Genomic DNA, 16473 nt, shown 5'->3' with positions numbered 1-16473 from the left:
TCAACACCTTCATTAATGGTCTGGAGGACTGGGGAGAGTGTACCTTCAGCCGGTTTGCTGGTGACACCAAACTGGGAGAAGTAGCTGATATGCTGGAGGGCTGTGCTGCCATCCAGAGGGACCTTAACAGACTGGAAAAATGGGCTGACAGGAATCTCATGAAGTTCAACAAATGGAAGTGCAAAGTATTGCATCTGGGGAGGAACAACCCCATGTACCAATATATGCTGGAGGCTGCCTGGCTGGAAAGCAGCTTTACAGAAAATTACCTGAAAGCATCTTTAAAGAAAAATTTTACAGGTGGACACCAAGTTGACCATAAGCCAGCAATGTGCCCCTGTGGCAGAGAAAGCTAATGGTCTCCTGGGCTGCATTAGGAAAAGTGTTGCCAGCAGGTCGAGGAAGGTGTGCCTTCCCCTCTATTCAGCACTGTCAGAGTGAGAGACACACACCTGGAGTGTTGTGCCCAGTTCTGAGCTCCCTAGCATGAGAGAGATACAGAACTAGTGGAGTGGGTCCAGCAAAGGGCCATAAAGATGATTAAGGGACTGGAGCATCTGTCATTCAAGGAGAGGTTAGGAGAGTTGGGACTGTTTGACCTAGAGAAGAGAAGGCTCAAGTAGGAATTTAATAATGTATAAAGATTCCTGAAGGTGCAAAGGGGATGGAGCAGGTTCTTTTCAGTGGTGCCCAGTGCCAGGACAAGAGACAAAATGAGCACAAACTGAAACACAGGAGGCTCTGTCTGAGCAGCAGGAAGCATTTTTTTCTGTGAGGGTGACTGAGCACTGTCACAGGTTACCCAAGGAGGATGTGGAGATACTTAAAAGCCATTTGGACATGGCCCGGGGCAGCTGGCTCCAGATGGCCCTACATGAGCAGGGGGTGGTTGAACCAGATGACCTGCAGAGGTCCCTTCCAACCTCAACCATTCTGTGATTCTGTGATCCCCACAACAGTCCAGACTTTGAAGCATAGCAGACACATGTCCAGAGCAGAATGTTTGAAAAAGTATCATCAATGCATGACATTTCCTTATAGTCACCACAGGTTATGAATCTTTACCCACTGTAGATGTCCATACCAACATCTATCTACTGTTCAGTAAATAAATACTACTGAATTTCAATCTACTTATAAGAGCTCGTGCTCAATTTTTGGAGTTACAAAAGTATTGAGATATCTCACTGTTTTAGAGTAAGCAAGTAAACTAAATTAAGGAAATAAAAAAACCTTAAAATGTGGTGTAAGAAAGATAAACTTTACTTTTCTCTTAAAAAAATGGCCGTTGGAATTTGTGGTTCAAGGATAAAACCCTAAATTTAAAGACCTAGGTTTGGTATTGAAATGAGTAACGTCAAACCAAGAGAGAGGGAGGAAAAAAAGCAGACTAACTTGCTTGCATTGACATTAATCTTCAAGTAGGATGTCTGTGGGATCTGTACTCAAATTGTGATTTTGAACTTTCCTGTCACAGCTAATGCAGGGGTAGAGTGATCACAATTAAAAATACAAATTTTAGAAGTCAGCAGCATCACAGTAATCTGAAGTTTTACACTTTATGCCCACATTTCAGACAGGAGAGATCTACAGCAGTTGCTAACTTTATCGTGGCTTCTAACACAAATACAATGAACACAGATGAAGCTGTACATGAATTTGTCACTGCTTTTCTCAGTTCAGCTATAGTCCTTTCTCTACCAATTGACGGTTACGATGAAAAATATCACAGTTTTCATACAAGTAGACGTGTTCTGCCGAGCTGTCAAACTCCTGTATTGTCTAAGTATGCATTTCCATATGATTATTAACATGTACTGAGTGATCCATAAATTTTTGCTTAGACATTTAAGTTTACAAATTCCTGAACCTGTATCACATGAAATAAATTATTCAAGATGAAGGTTTTTGGAAGTGAATGTTGGAATATCTCGCACACTTGTTGTCACAGTCAAGATATTCTCGTGCTGTGTCAATTCATCCATGTTGCAAAATGAATTATGGATAAATTTACATTTCACAGAGATTCCTCATGCATATCTAAGCATAGGTCAAGCAAATATTGTGACACTGTAGGACACTTGAGCACATTTCCAGAGGGTCCATCTATGCATAATTTGCATAACTCACAGCAAAAACTAATGCAAATTAATGATTTATTATTAATGTAATATTTCTTTGGAAAACTTACACTTTTTTACAGCTGAAGTCAAAATTTGAGGGGAGTTTGGCAGGGCTCAGGAAGAGTCAGCAGAGAGAATAAGGTGAGCTTAGGCAGCAACACAAGGCAGCATTGTTGTTTAACAGGCAGGGCAAGAAAATCTGATCCAGCAGCAAAACTGCCTGCTTGGAGCCAGCAGCAGAGTCATGTAGTCTTCTGGTAGTTGGCAGCAGTGAAAGGACAGCTGAACCACCAGTTCGCTTCTTAAAGAGCAGAAAGAGGAAAATAATCAGCTCAAAACCTCAAGACCTTATTGACCTAAAGCGAGCAGTTCTATAAGGTAGTTTGGTAAGACTATGCAGTAACTTAACTAAAGGAGAAGGACAACGTGACATAAGCGCCCCAAAGAAGATACCACTAAACCACAAGGGAACAGATACTATTGCTTGTCTCTCTGGTTGTGAGTTGTGCAATCTGCATTTCCTAAAACTGGGCACGGACTGACTAGTGTCCTGGTTTGGGGTAAAGCAGGGGTAACTTTCTGTTGGGTCAGAGGCGCTGGTGCTCACACTTGCTGCCGTGGCAACCAGGGTCAGCTGACTTGGTTGTTTACCCCATGGAGGGGTCGCACCTGTGGGGAGGCGTGGACAGGTCAGGTGACCCAAACTGACCAATCAGGTATTCCATCCCATCTGCCCCATGCTCATTATAAAAGCTGAGGATCAAAGGGTCAGCCTCTTTCTTCAATGACTGATGTCTAAGGAGGACTATGTCTGTCTACCTTTGATCCCGATCTGTGGGTTCTTGAATCAAGACCCAGAATCCAGTTCGCATCCATCAGTGAGTCCAGTCTGGGACTTCCCCAGTGCTTGCTGGGGACATCTTCCTGGGAACTTGGTAGGGTTTTGTATGTATGTATTGTATCTATTTCATTATTTCTATTTTATTATTAATATTTCATTAAAGTAGTTTAGTTCTTTCTAAACTCATAAATCTCTTCATCTCTCTCCTTCCTCTCCTTGGAGCGGGAGGTAGGGGAGAGCATCTGTCATCTTGCCGTTGGCCAACCTGGCCCAAACTGTGACAACTAGATAGTCACGTTTCTGTATCTGACTTGCCTCCTGATGATCTGGTTCAGTTATTAAACATAACAGTATATGTTCCTTCTGTCAAACACTACTACAGCTCCATTGACCTTTTTAGCAATGGTCAACAAATCTTTCCTGAATTCCAGATGAAATCTTATGAAATGTTCCTGTTTCTGCTCCTTTGCCATCTTTGCTACTGTTTCTTTGGGGTCTCTGTGGAATAATTACGTTGGGGGGGAGCTGTCTCTGCAAATTCTACCTGTCTATCTGCCTGTTGCTAAGAACTGGTGGTCATCTACCTTTTGTTTTCCTCAAAACCTCAGCTTTGGGATTCTGTACCTCACAGAAATGAGGAGTAACCTTTCTGATAGTTGTAGTCTTTTAAAGTTCCTGAAATACCTTTGTAGAAATGAACCGTAGTTCCACTTTATAACGGCTTTCATACTTTTGAGTCCCTGTTATACCATGCATTTTTTGTGTCTTTATCAGTTCTTCTTGCCGCACATTACAATTTGTTCTACTGTCTGCTGCAGTTCTGCTAAATTGAGAATCTGCTTTCCCCTGCTAAACACAATTTCAATGGTGATGTACTGTGGTGTAAAGGTGATGGCCTTAGGTTTAGAGAGCTAAACCCTTCCAACCTCTGTAACCTTTTGAATTATCTTTTAACAACCTTAATTTCTTTGTTCATCAAACTGTTCAATCACAGATACGTGTTATGTTAAATGCTGAAATACAGACTCTGGTGAAAAAGAAGTTTAAACAGTTTACAGGAGACCCTGTTTTTTTTGTTCATTAAACTCTGAACAGTGATGAGACAAAAACTTCTGGAGTTTCATGTCCTGTAAGTACAGATTTAATCTACACTTATGACATATTACATTATGCGCCTTAGTGATATTGCAGATGTGCACTAAGATTTTCATGCTTGGTCCTCCAAGATTCCGCTCTCAAAGAAATGTGAATAATAATATAACATCAAACTGTTTTAGCCAGTGTCTGTAAATATAGACCAAACTTCTTACTGTGTATCACAGCTTCAGGATCTCTCTTTGACTTTTGAATTTAACCTGCTGGTAAATGCTTAGAATATTTATGGGCTTAGCAATTACAACAAAGGTAACCAGCTTTGATTTTCAGTTCAAGACTGTGTTATTCTTCAGGAATTTTACCCCCACAAGCATTTTTGATGGGATTTTAGTGGTCTTGTTTTCTCGCTCAAAACGCCACAGCTATGTTTCCCATCCAATATTCACTTCGGTATTAATATCCAATCTATAGTTCAGAAGTGTTCCCTCAGTGTGTAAGGCAAGATGTCAGCCCTCATGAAGATTTAGGCTCTCTCTAGAAGTTCTTTTCAGATTTTTTGCACACATTTTTTCTAAATATGGAGCACTGATATTCTTGTTAAATTGCAAAATATTGTAAAACTTTTAAGTTTATGCTGTCTAAATACAGATGCTGGATGTTTGGGTCTGTGCATGTTTCTACAGCTAATGCAGTTTCTGTCTATCACAGCTTCTTGCTATTCTGTGATGTTTCTCACTTTATTTTGTCTTTCCATTTTCCAATTTCCCCTTGTGATAATCTGTTTATCCAGTGTAACTGCATCTCAGTTTTATTCCAGCATCTTTTTGACATGTCCTTACTCTTTTTCTGATTTAGGTTTCTATCTTGTAGCTGTCATTCCAGTAGCTTTATATCTTTGATTCCAATCACTATTTGATCTTTCCTAATGGAATCAGTCAGTATGCCATAATTACACGGCTGACTTGTTAAGTGACTGTCAGTCAAACATTCCTCAAATTTAGAGAAATGAAAGAAATTCTGTTCTTTGAGAGGTGCATATGATAACAATGATGTCCTTCAAAACTTTCACTTTTCTTAGGAGTACGGTATTTTTCCTACACACTCTGAGTCAGTTCTTCCATTCTCTTTTAGTATCATACTAACAAGAAAATGGAGAATTTCAGCTATTGCTATATTAAAGAAATAGTTACCTTTTGTGACTGTTTGTGTCCAGCTGGTCATTCGTAGATTCAAAAGCCTGCTTAAATTTTCTCCATGACCCTGCAGCATTGCCAGAGAACTTTAATTACTTCTCGCTCTCAATAGTATTCTTCTGTCTGCCTCCGTTTCTTTGAAAACTTAGTTTTTCAAGGGCTCACTTGATATAATGCAACAACTGGAGAATGTCTGGTTCTAGAGTAACAGTATGAGGTTAGAAGCCCTGCTTCTGTATGATGTAAATTTCTTTGCTTATATGAAAAATGACCAACACATAAAACCTTTTTAAAAAACTACTTGGGAGAGGAATAAAACTGACTTCTTGCCAATGAAAGTATTAGGTGTTGAACTGTCTCTCTAACGAGACTTCCCTTGAGATGGGATTTATTTTTGAAATTTCTTTTGCTAGTCCACCTTGCCCCTTTGTCTCTTGTTCTCTATGCTCCACAACTGTAGTCTTCCTGTGAAGCTGGTGTATGTCTATATATACCAAAATGACAGCGTTGCTCAGTGCACAGTCTGACGGTGATGTTCAGCTAAACCCAAAACTATGGTCAGAGACCACCTTGAAACCAGAGCCACGATTGCCTGCAAGATCATATGCTTCAAGGTCACACTGGGGTAAGCAGCTCAGGTTGCAGGGGAAAGTGTTCATGCAGGGAGGTAGCATGGCTGTCATTTGAGATGGTGGGATTTACTATGACACCTCTGTCCCCATATATTTTAGTGTGGATTTTTAGTGAACTCCATATAGCCAAAGTGAAGTTTTCGAGAAAAACATATAAAAGAATCCATGGATAATTGTGGAATTACTTTTATATAACAGTGAGTGATTCAGTTCAGTTTGCTATTTTGGTCCTGCTATGAGGAATTGGATCAGATTGCAATACGGGTGCTCACAGGACATGCTGACTAGGGTCTCTTTGCTGACCTGAGGTGAAAAGGATCATCATCACATCATAAAGTTTGAGAGCTGCTAACAAAGTATCAAAAAGGTCAGTAGTTTGCCTGTCAGTGTCTTCTTTCACCTTTCCCCTGAATCCCTCAGCGATCCTTGGGTCTAGTCCTTCATCTGCCAGGCCGGGAATTTCAAAGTCTTTGCTGCAGTACTGAATTTAGGAGAGCATGGAGAGACAAAAGGCTGCTTTTGTTTTCTGAGGTAATGAATCTCAGTAAGAAGCTACACCCCAATGATACCTATAGACAACAACCAAAATCGTGATGAATATATTCTGAAACAAGCCTGGAAGCTGTAAGATGATCTAGAGGAGATAAAAAAAATACAGTATGCAGATGTATGCAATGTTGAAAAGGATGGAGTGAGCTGGCCACAGCAAGCCTGTAATGTCATGTTTTACTGAAAATACTGCTCAGTCATGTTCGAGAGGGAATATGTTTAAGGGAGAAGACATCATCTGCAGTGCTGGTAATGTTAAGCAGGATTTTGTTACCTCCTTCTTGTTGTCTGCAGTCTCGTTGGCTCATGTGTCCTCAGCATCCCGCAGCGGACAAGCAGCAGTCTGGTACAGGAGCTTTCTGGGAGGTTCCATGAAAGCAAAGCCTACGGCACCTGCTGCCCATAGGTGCTATGGTGAGGAGCCTGAACAGGCTGTATTGGGCTTGTCCTTTTCCTATAACTTTCTGTAGGCACTGCTGGGCAGCATATAGGGCTTGATGAACCTTTTGGTATGGCACAGTGCAGTTCTTATTTTGTTTTGTATAAGTGCCAAGGAGAAGAGAAGATGTTGGTATCAAGCTGTCCCCTTCTTAAAGTTTAAAGTTACTTTCATATTAGTTTCCTGCCTTTGTAAGGAATGAACTCAGTGCATAACTCGTGAATGACATCTTTAGTATACTGTGCAATGTGGGTGTGCCTTCCCTCTGATGCACCAAATTGCACAGCTTTGTCATTTCTACTGCCTGGTCATGTCATAATTCAAAGATCTGATCTTAATGATCATCTAACCCCAGGCTTAAGTGATTTAAGAAGAAAGAGGGGTTGGAACTAACGATCTTCAAGGTCCTTTCTAACTCTAGCCTTTCTGTGATTCTATGAATGACATTGACTCACCCACATTGGATATAGGCACTAAGAAAAATCCTTAGGCACCTAGTCCTGTTGTGGACCTATTACTGTGTCACATACCATGATTGTGTGATGTGTCTCCTCATCTCAGCTACTTATTATGTTGCTAGATGCTGATGGAGAAGGCAGGTCAGACAGGTCTGTATTTCTGTGTCTGTGAGATCGTATTTGGCTTAAAGCAATACAGTATTTGGATAACTATGAAGTTCTGAAACTATCAAGCAAAAATTAGGTAGAAACAGGGAAGGTATGCAGGGAATATCTGGGAAAGTAATAAAATGGTTCTTAGTTACTTTTGCAACTTATGTTCTTGAGAAGCTATGATATGAAAACACAATAAAGAAACTAAGTGTAGGAAATTTAGTGAAGAACAGAGTTTATCTTAAAACACCACCAGTGAAGTATTCCATCATCCATCTGCCGATTCCCTCGTTTATTCATCTGGTGATTACTGTAGCACTTCCTCTGACACAAAGCGTGGGTCACAGGCTGGGCTTCCTGCTGAGGAAGGCGCATTAAAATGGCAGCCCACACTGAGAGACATCAGAACGATTCACAGCTGGGCAACTGCTGAAACAGTGCTAGGTATAACACAGCATTTCTAAAAAGCTTCATCACGATTCATTTGTGGTTTCAGCCTTTATAATGACAACATTCATCCTGGAGTATTCAAAAGATTTCTCTTCAGTTATTTAGTTAGGCATCCAAACACGTCTAACCATGCATTGTTCTTTGTGAAAACACTTGACTGGAGAGCTCTGGGTGTTAAAGAATGATCTTAGACATACCGGTAATATGGCCTTCCTCTCCATAGGTAAATCTATTGCATTCTTATCTAGATGCAAATCACCCTTGTCTGTATTTTCAAAGCAATCCAATTTTGCAACTAACTTGTTTATGAAAAGCTGTATTAAGCCTCTTTTTCCTCCTGTCTCTATTTAGGAAAGAGAATATAGTTTTATGAATGACCCCCAAACTGAGATTAGCTGTCGCATGGGAGGATCATGGCATCCATCTATTAGGATATAACAGGTGAAACCCTCACAAATAAACAGCCTTGGGAGAGTTTGTCTCACCTGCCTTCATTCTGGATGCCACCCTTTTGCTCATGGTCTTCACCTGAAACCTTAACTATGTTGGCAGTGGGTTTCTGCCTCGCATCTCTCCTTTGCAGTTCCAGGAATGCCAAGTAGGTGCTCTTTGGTACATCTTTTGAATGGAGGAAGGGATATTGATCATGGATGTACAGTCTTATCTGATGACAAGTCTAGTAACATAGCCAAGTTTTCTCATATTTACTGCAAGCTTGGAGTAAATGCCTGTGTGTATTTAGTGGATTAAAAGACGCTTGGTAACTTGTTCAGTCACAGGAATGTGATTATGCGCTTGATGTATGCCTCAGCTCAGCCAAGAATATAATGCACCATGGTATGTACATCAGCAAAATCTGAGAGGCCTAACTGTGCCTTGCAGCAAACATGTAGGCAGGATGCTCAGGTTCTTAAGCAGCAATTCTTCTGTGAATCATCCTATGCAAGGAAAGTTCTTTGTATCTACATAAAATCAAACTTAAGTTTCTAAGGATTATACTTTGCGGGTCTACTACTGATACCCAAAAGCAGATGAGCATTTGCTTCAGTAGGATCATTCTAAGTCCTGATACAGTAAATGGTAGATGGAAAGTAAATAAGATATCTAAGCTCAGGACTGTAGACTTTTGATTGCAGATGTGCTATAAAAGAAGTGGCAGCTTGTAGGCTGAGTATTTGTTACTGGGTATACAGCACTGACTGCATTATATGACTGACTGCAAAGCTGGTAATGTAGTTTTGCAGAAGCTGACTAGTTAAATCATCTGCTAGGATATACAACTAAGGCACTTGTGCATCCCATCCGGTATTCAGGGCTTGAAAGAGGGGGAAACATATCGATTGCAATGAACGCGATATGAAATGCAACCATTGGTGCCTCTAGGAAATCCTAGGTGAGGCATTTACTGGCACTAGTAAAGGCTGGAATCAAGCTTAGGAAGGTGAAGGATAGATGTCAAGGTTATAATATAGGATACATTATGAATTACTAATTGGAAATTGACTCTGCTATGCACATTCAACTGCTTACTTTCCCCCAGTGGAAAAAATAAAATTAAAAAAATGAGAACATTTGAGAGAGCAAGACCTGTAATGAAGAAGCATTAAGTTTCTGACAGTTCTAACAGACCAAGGTCTGTTTCTATGTGGCTTAACAGGAGTACCAAAATCTTTAAAGGAAAGTGTCAGCTGGGCTGTTTGTTCAGAAAGACACAATGACATGTTGTCGTCTTAGTGAAAGCAGTGTAAAGACTATTTGCTTTCAGAAATATGCTGCTTATCTTGTTAGCATGTAAAGAAACACATTTCATCTCGGCGAAAGCATTTATTAAACTATTAGTACATAGAAGTAAAGAAATAACAAGACCTATGAAATAGAGCTTTATAAAGAAAGGATTTAAAATAGTGTCAAGATGATATAATGTAAAGGGAAAAAAAAGCAAAGGTATGGTAAGTTGTGGGAAAGTCTGTGTTTTCAAGTCTGAAAGTATATTTGCATGTGTATGAACACCTCTGGAAATTCAGAAGACGTTTTCTTCTACTTGTGAGTGATAAGGCAAAAATTTCTGTTTCCTTCTATGTGCTAATCTAGTATTGTTATGTACAAAACAGATAAATGTGATAGGATAGGGTAGAGCTCGTGGTTTCATCTAAGTTAAACTGAGAAATATGCAGGTGGCCTAACTTTAATACAAATTTAGTTGCAATGTTAGACCAAGAAAGTTATTCAGGCCACCTACTTTCCTTTGTCACTTACCTGGGAAACACCTAATACTTAGGACTGTTTCTATTTTAGATTGCATATTTCTCTATGCGACTGTGAATAAGTATCTCTGCATAGTTTAGAGTTTGACTGGCTATACGCTCAGATGACAGCTAAACTCCATTACAGTTCAGACATGTGGCTCCTGAACTGTTAAAGTCTTCAGAGAGATTTGACCCTCAGGGACTGACAGAGCAGGCATTTCACCAAGAAAACATAGTCAAGATGTGGGAATCGGAATTTAGTTCAGAATGTGCACAGAGCCAGCATTCAAATTGTTACCTTTTTTTTGAAACAACTTAAAAGTTAGATCACATCCCTGGAAAGTGAAATTTTAGGTCTCCTCTGCTCAGGTATGCTGCTTCTGCTTCTGAGAATGCTGTAAGCACTAAGCTGATATGAGATGATTTAATTTCACTGTTGAGCTTGCAGCACTAGGCAACAAAAACTAGATTCTTAGTGAGGCACAAGATAGAGAAGGGAAAGAGTCTGGGGAAGAAAAGATATCCCCTGGGAAGTAAAGTTTTCTGTTTCCTATTTTGTGTTAACACGTTCTGATGATTTATTTGGTTTGCTAGTGAGCAGGAAAACTATTGTGTGTGAGGGAGTGAGGCAGGGAAGGACATTTAGCTAAAATACCCAGGATTGTCAGGGAATTTCAAAGTCTATTCTAATAAATTTTCTAATAAATTTTCCCATACTGATCTTTTGTAAGATTCCCCCCCCCCCCACTGAGATTAAGCCACTTTTATATAGCTGTATACACTGCAGGATACGAGGAGATGGGCTGCGTTGGTTGCCCCAGTGGGAGCCTGAGGGTTCTCAAAGAAGCTACATCTAAGAGACAACAGCCTTTCTGTCTGCCTGGTTGCAGGGCTGCGTAGGACGGTGTGCCGGCTGCATCGCTGTGCAAGACCCTCCCCGCTGCCCCCAGAAGCGTAGTGCAGAAGACCTGTGACCTCTCCTGTGCAGCCAGTGCTTCCCTCCATCCCCCAACGTGCAGCACACACTGTTGTCTCAGAGGTGATACAAATTTGTCCGATGAATATTCATTTAGCATGAAATGTTCAAAGGTTTAACAAGAAATTGTAATGCAATTCAATTAATTAAATACACAGTAATCTGAATCTCATTTTAAAGTGCTAATCTCATCTAATTTGCTATTTTGGAAGGATGAGAGCCACACTATCAATATCAAAACTACTGAACTGTTAACACAGCACTTAACACTAGCTGTGCCTTAAATGATCATCTGCAGTATATGCCAGGGCAACCAGATTAACTCTCATTTTAAAAGGTCAAATAATTCTAATGGATTTAAAGTAGCGAAAGACAGTTATAATTCTAAATGTATGCTTAAATATATCAGTATCAACACCAAGCATTCACATTTAAACCCTGATCTTATGAACACTTGCCCTTAATTATGGTCTTTGTATTTAAATGCATTTAAAAATGTGCGTAAGTTTTGTGTTTTTTCTGTTAGGGAAGGCAATTTGGGTCATATTTGTGACTTTATTAGTCTACCAGAGCGTGACAGTAGCTGCCAACAAACGTATCTTTATTACATGCGCAATTTGAAACTTTTAAAAAGCTAATAAATACGATAGCTACCCCTCATCTTGGTAAAATGGTAGAAGTAATGAAGATGGACAGTAACAGAAGAAGTGCCTGCTGAGATTACAGGTCTGTATTCTGAATTTCTACTCAAAGTGACTAATTTGTGTTTTTTTGATCCCTTAATAATAAGAATCTGGCTTGATGGAGTAATTATTAGCTGGGAACTTAAGTCAAGGGAGAAGTCAGATACCTCCAAAGAGTAACTCATTAGGCTTAAAAGGAGACCTCATCTCTCCAGTTATGGCATATGGTGTTTGAGTGGCCTGTGTTTCTTGGTTAAGCTTCCACGCATGCTTTGAAGGAAGCAGGGGAGCCACAGCATTTGGGAGCAGCACAGACATCCTGCACCTGTCTGAAGAACTGCCAAACCCCTTTGTCCTTACAGATTTCAACTCAACACAGAGTTTCAATGCATCCCTACCCATCCCCTGGTTGCACAGGAGATTAAACATGACCTACATGTCATCCAGAATGTTTTGATCGTGTGCTGTGACACGGAGGTAAGTAGGCAACCTCATGATCCAGTACAGAGGCAATGAGTATGCTCAGGTGACTGACAGGTCTGATAGCATTGTGCAGTAAGTGGTCTAAATTATTGCGTTGAACTTGAGGACAAAGACCTATAAGCCAAGTGCAAAACTTTTCCTGTTATGCTGAGGAGTTTCTTGGACTTCATTCTGAATGTAAATACTGGGATATCTGTTGGTGGATTTGAGAGGAAAAGAAAACTTTCCCGCCAAGGAGAATACCATCAAGAAAAACAAAAAAGCAGGACTGAAGTCCTGGGGAGCCTTATAAAAGCTCTTGGCTTTGGAAGTTATTTTTTAAAACTGGGAACAATAAAATCAGTGTTTGCACATAATGCTCATAAACAACTTGTAATAAATGAAGTGTGACCAAAGTCACATATTACATGGGAAAGGTGAGGGAAAACATACCAAAGATCACTGGCTTTGTCAGATGGAGTTGTGACTGGAACATTTGTACATACTGAGATTTTTTTTCTTCGACGTAGGACCAAGGCCAGGAGCAAAGGATCTCTCAAGCAGGACAAATAAATGATTACATAATCCAAAAGTAAGTCTTGAGTTGTGGCTACGTGAAAAGGGATTTCCAGTAGGTGTCCTCTTTACTTTAGGCCCACCAGCCTTTACATCGTCATCTTTTGTTATCTTCAGACTGCTCCTCTCCCTCTCACACATAGGTTGCTGTTACGTTGATATGTTGATATAATGGCTTATGTAGCATCCATCATAACAAGAAGGTCTCGTCCAAATATCTTTAAAGTTTGTTATCTGCATCAGACATGACCTTTATACACTACTATGATTAGCTTCTATGCATCGCTAGCAATTTGGTTTGGCAAAAATGCATGGATTTTCTTTGTACAACTCAAAATTAAAAAAGATAAAACTGTCATAACATCCCTGTCCAGAAAATTCTCCTAAGCAAAATTATTTTCATGGTTTCTTGTAATATCAAGAAGATATGAAATATGTCAGCATCAGAACAGACTAGATTTGTCAGCTGGAAAAGTTATCTCAGTTCTACTCTATTTCAGCAACCTGCAAGAAAGCAAGAACAGGAATGTCCATGGCTTGTGCTTAGATGATGGATTGCAAAGATTATTTCATGTTGCCAGTTAATTTTCCATTAACGGATTGGTGTCTGATTTGTGTGATTAATTAACAAGTGTAAATTGTTTCCCATTTTTCAGGTCTGAAATGCAAGGAGAAAGGTTGCAAGGGACAAAAGTAGTGATGGGTTGGACCTAAAGCTAAGCTAGGTGTCTAATAGTTAGGTGGCACTACATGGTAGGAAAATGTCTCTGTCACGGTGGCAGGGATCCCTCCACAGCAGTGCTGATTTGATACCTTTGACAGCATGATAGATAGCTTTATAGTATGGTACCTCGCCAGGAGATGACGGGTACTTCTTTCAGCCGTTTGTGCCCTGTTTCATGCCAGACGTTGGCTGGATTGGTTCATTAGCTAGGCAGCCCTCCTGGTGTATTTCACTGTGTTACAGATATAGCCAGTCTCTTATGAGATGCAACAGATAGGAGGAAATAGCTCCTCTGCTGATTTGTTTCAGATTTGTACACTGGTGTAGCAGCAGGCAGAAGCTCGAAATATAAAGCTGGGAAAAGATCCATAACTGGCAGTTAGCAGCAATTGTGGTAGCTATAACACATTCATATCACACTGGTTTCGAAAGGAAGTTATTTGGCACTTGAGTGCATTTCAGGATGGAGCAAATTATTTCTCTGCCCTTGTCCCTTTTCAGTACTGTAACAGTATTTGGAGGATGTGAACAAACTGCACCAGTGGGTGAACATTTCCCCCGGGATCTGTCCCCCAGCTCCCTCCGTAGGTCTCAAGCTAGTGGAAAATGCCCAAAAAAGTCCAAAACAAACAAACAGAAAACCAAAAACAACAACAAAAAACCCCCTCAAACCTGTGGGCACAGTTTTTAGGGATTCTGGGTTGCTGTGGATTCTTGCACGAGAAGTTGGAAGTCAGAGATACTTTTTTTTTTTTCCTTTGGCCCTGAGCTTCATGTTCTGTGTTATGCCTAGTTTAGAGGACCCTTAAGATGTATTTTAGCACTTTGTGTGTGTTATTGAGCAACATCATGTAAAACTTACCAGATAAGCTATAAGAGTGCTCATAGGAACCAGGCTTTTGGATAGGAACTTGGTAATGAACTTGGTACAAATAACAGAACTTCTTAAGTTCATAAGCTCTTCTAAGTATTTGCAGTTAGTGAAAGCCTCATGTTACCAGTGCATTGAGTAAGCACATTACTGAGTCCTGTTGCCTTTTAATTTAATTTTCTATCAACGGCATCTAATGTTCTGCATAAATCATAAATATCTAATGAAAGTTAAAATCTTCAGTGTATGTAATTAGTCATTTACATGTAATATATTAACGTTTAGCATGCAGGAACCTTCTTTGACTAACTTTGAAAACATATTTGGTTTACTGCAATTTTACAAAGGAACAAATTCTGTTAAATACTTCCACTAATGGCACAGACAATGCCATTGTATTGACCATGATTACTTGTGAAGATAAAACTAAATTACAATATTTACTTTATATATTTAGAGAAATCTTATTATGTTTGCATAATTTATAACCCTAAAATTACAAATAAATAGTATTTGTATCTGAATTATTGAATTATTAAATCCATATTTGATTCTCTGAAGAATTGCTCTCTTTAATCCCTCTAGTCACTTTCCTTCTACTGTTTGAACTTGATTTTTTTTTTTTTCCCCCCACTTACCAATTTTTCTTCATAGATTATCAGAAAAGAAGCTTTTAAACATAGATAGGTATTTAATATTTGTTGAAAAGCAGCAGGGGAAAAGTTTCAATGATTATTTGGAGGCATTTTTAATACTTTGATTTGATCTTGTTTTGTTGTTTTCCATAATTATTCATCCTCTTCCTAAAGGAAAAAAAATAGTTGTACTTCTATCTTGTTCTGCCCCTCTTAGGAGGCTGGTCTCTAAAAATATTTTTTTTCAGCAATAAATGTTTCTTACTGTAATGTATCAATTGAATATAAAGATTTGCTGCTCAGTAAGATGTTTCAAGCCAAATCTACTTGGACCACAAGGAGGTCCAAGGATTACAGTTACAGAATCTTTGCTGATGCAGTGTCACTGTCTTACATATGCAAGTTTAATCCTCAATTTAGAACTGGTAAAGGTGCAGAACAGTAATAATTTATTTTCTAATGATATAATTACACAGCTTAATATAAAAACAAAAGAAATAAAATGCAGGCCTTCTTTACAAATATGAAATTAATTTCAAGAGCTTTTCCTTGTTGACGAGATATAAAGTATTAAAACTAATAGTGTGAGCGCATAAAGTCCCTCATAGAAACTCAATTCCAAAAAACCAACCTAAATTATATTGTAAAGAAAACTTCAACACAGAGCAGAAAGGTATTTTTGACTCATCTGTGATGTGACGTGATATGATATGAGCCAGCCGAGAATCCTTCTGTTGCTAATTTTCTCTTGTCTTGTATCACTACAGTCTCTCAGATCTGCACATCTTATTTTCTTGTTGAAAATAATTTAAAAGTCACTTTTAGGGCAAGTATCACTTCCTTTTTTTTGGTTCATAATGGAAAGGCTTCCCATTAAATTCTTCAGATGATAATTTTGGGGAATCAGCACTCCAAGAAATATTTAGCAAGTTAAATCTACAGTAACTGAGAAACGATTGATTCAAGGTACATTTAACTTTGGCAGCTTGTTAACCAAAATGGTGCTTTATAGTCTCTCAGGCTGAAACAGAAATGCTTTCACTATGGCAAGAAAGCAAACTTGTGACTTAGCCATTGAGGAAAGAATACACTTTAACTAGTAAGTCCTACATCAAGAATAGATATGGAACAATTTATTATTATAAAAGAGATCAGCCCTGGAGTTTAAGAATAAATCTGAAGAAGTGTTATAGATCTGACACAAAAATGAAGGAATGAAATATGGTACCTGCAAATATGCTGCTCCTGTAAGGACATGGGGGGAAAAAACCCAATGAAAAAGTGTCAATCTATTTAAAAATTGTTTTGCTTGCATTTGAGAAGGTTTTGCGCTTGTCTTGATAAAATACTCTACTGTACAGTATAAA

At 39.2% G+C, this 16473-nt stretch overlaps 1 long non-coding RNA gene across 2 annotated transcripts; it reads left to right on the top strand.

Moving 5' to 3' along the window:
* Nucleotides 1-2922: 2922 nt before the first annotated feature.
* Nucleotides 2923-12892, top strand: LOC128910718 (uncharacterized). Of its 2 annotated transcripts, none has more exons than XR_008466844.1 (3): nucleotides 2923-3058; nucleotides 12201-12315; nucleotides 12831-12892. It is a non-coding gene; the product is annotated as an uncharacterized LOC128910718 (long non-coding RNA). The 2 variants fall into 2 exon arrangements; XR_008466843.1 differs by lacking the exon at nucleotides 2923-3058 and adding an exon at nucleotides 11076-11218.
* Nucleotides 12893-16473: the final 3581 nt, after the last annotated feature.

The sequence above is a fragment of the Rissa tridactyla genome, chromosome 5, assembly GCF_028500815.1.
Source record: "Rissa tridactyla isolate bRisTri1 chromosome 5, bRisTri1.patW.cur.20221130, whole genome shotgun sequence".
Lineage (NCBI taxonomy): Eukaryota > Metazoa > Chordata > Aves > Charadriiformes > Laridae > Rissa > Rissa tridactyla.
This window is presented reverse-complemented; position numbering and strand designations above follow the sequence as displayed.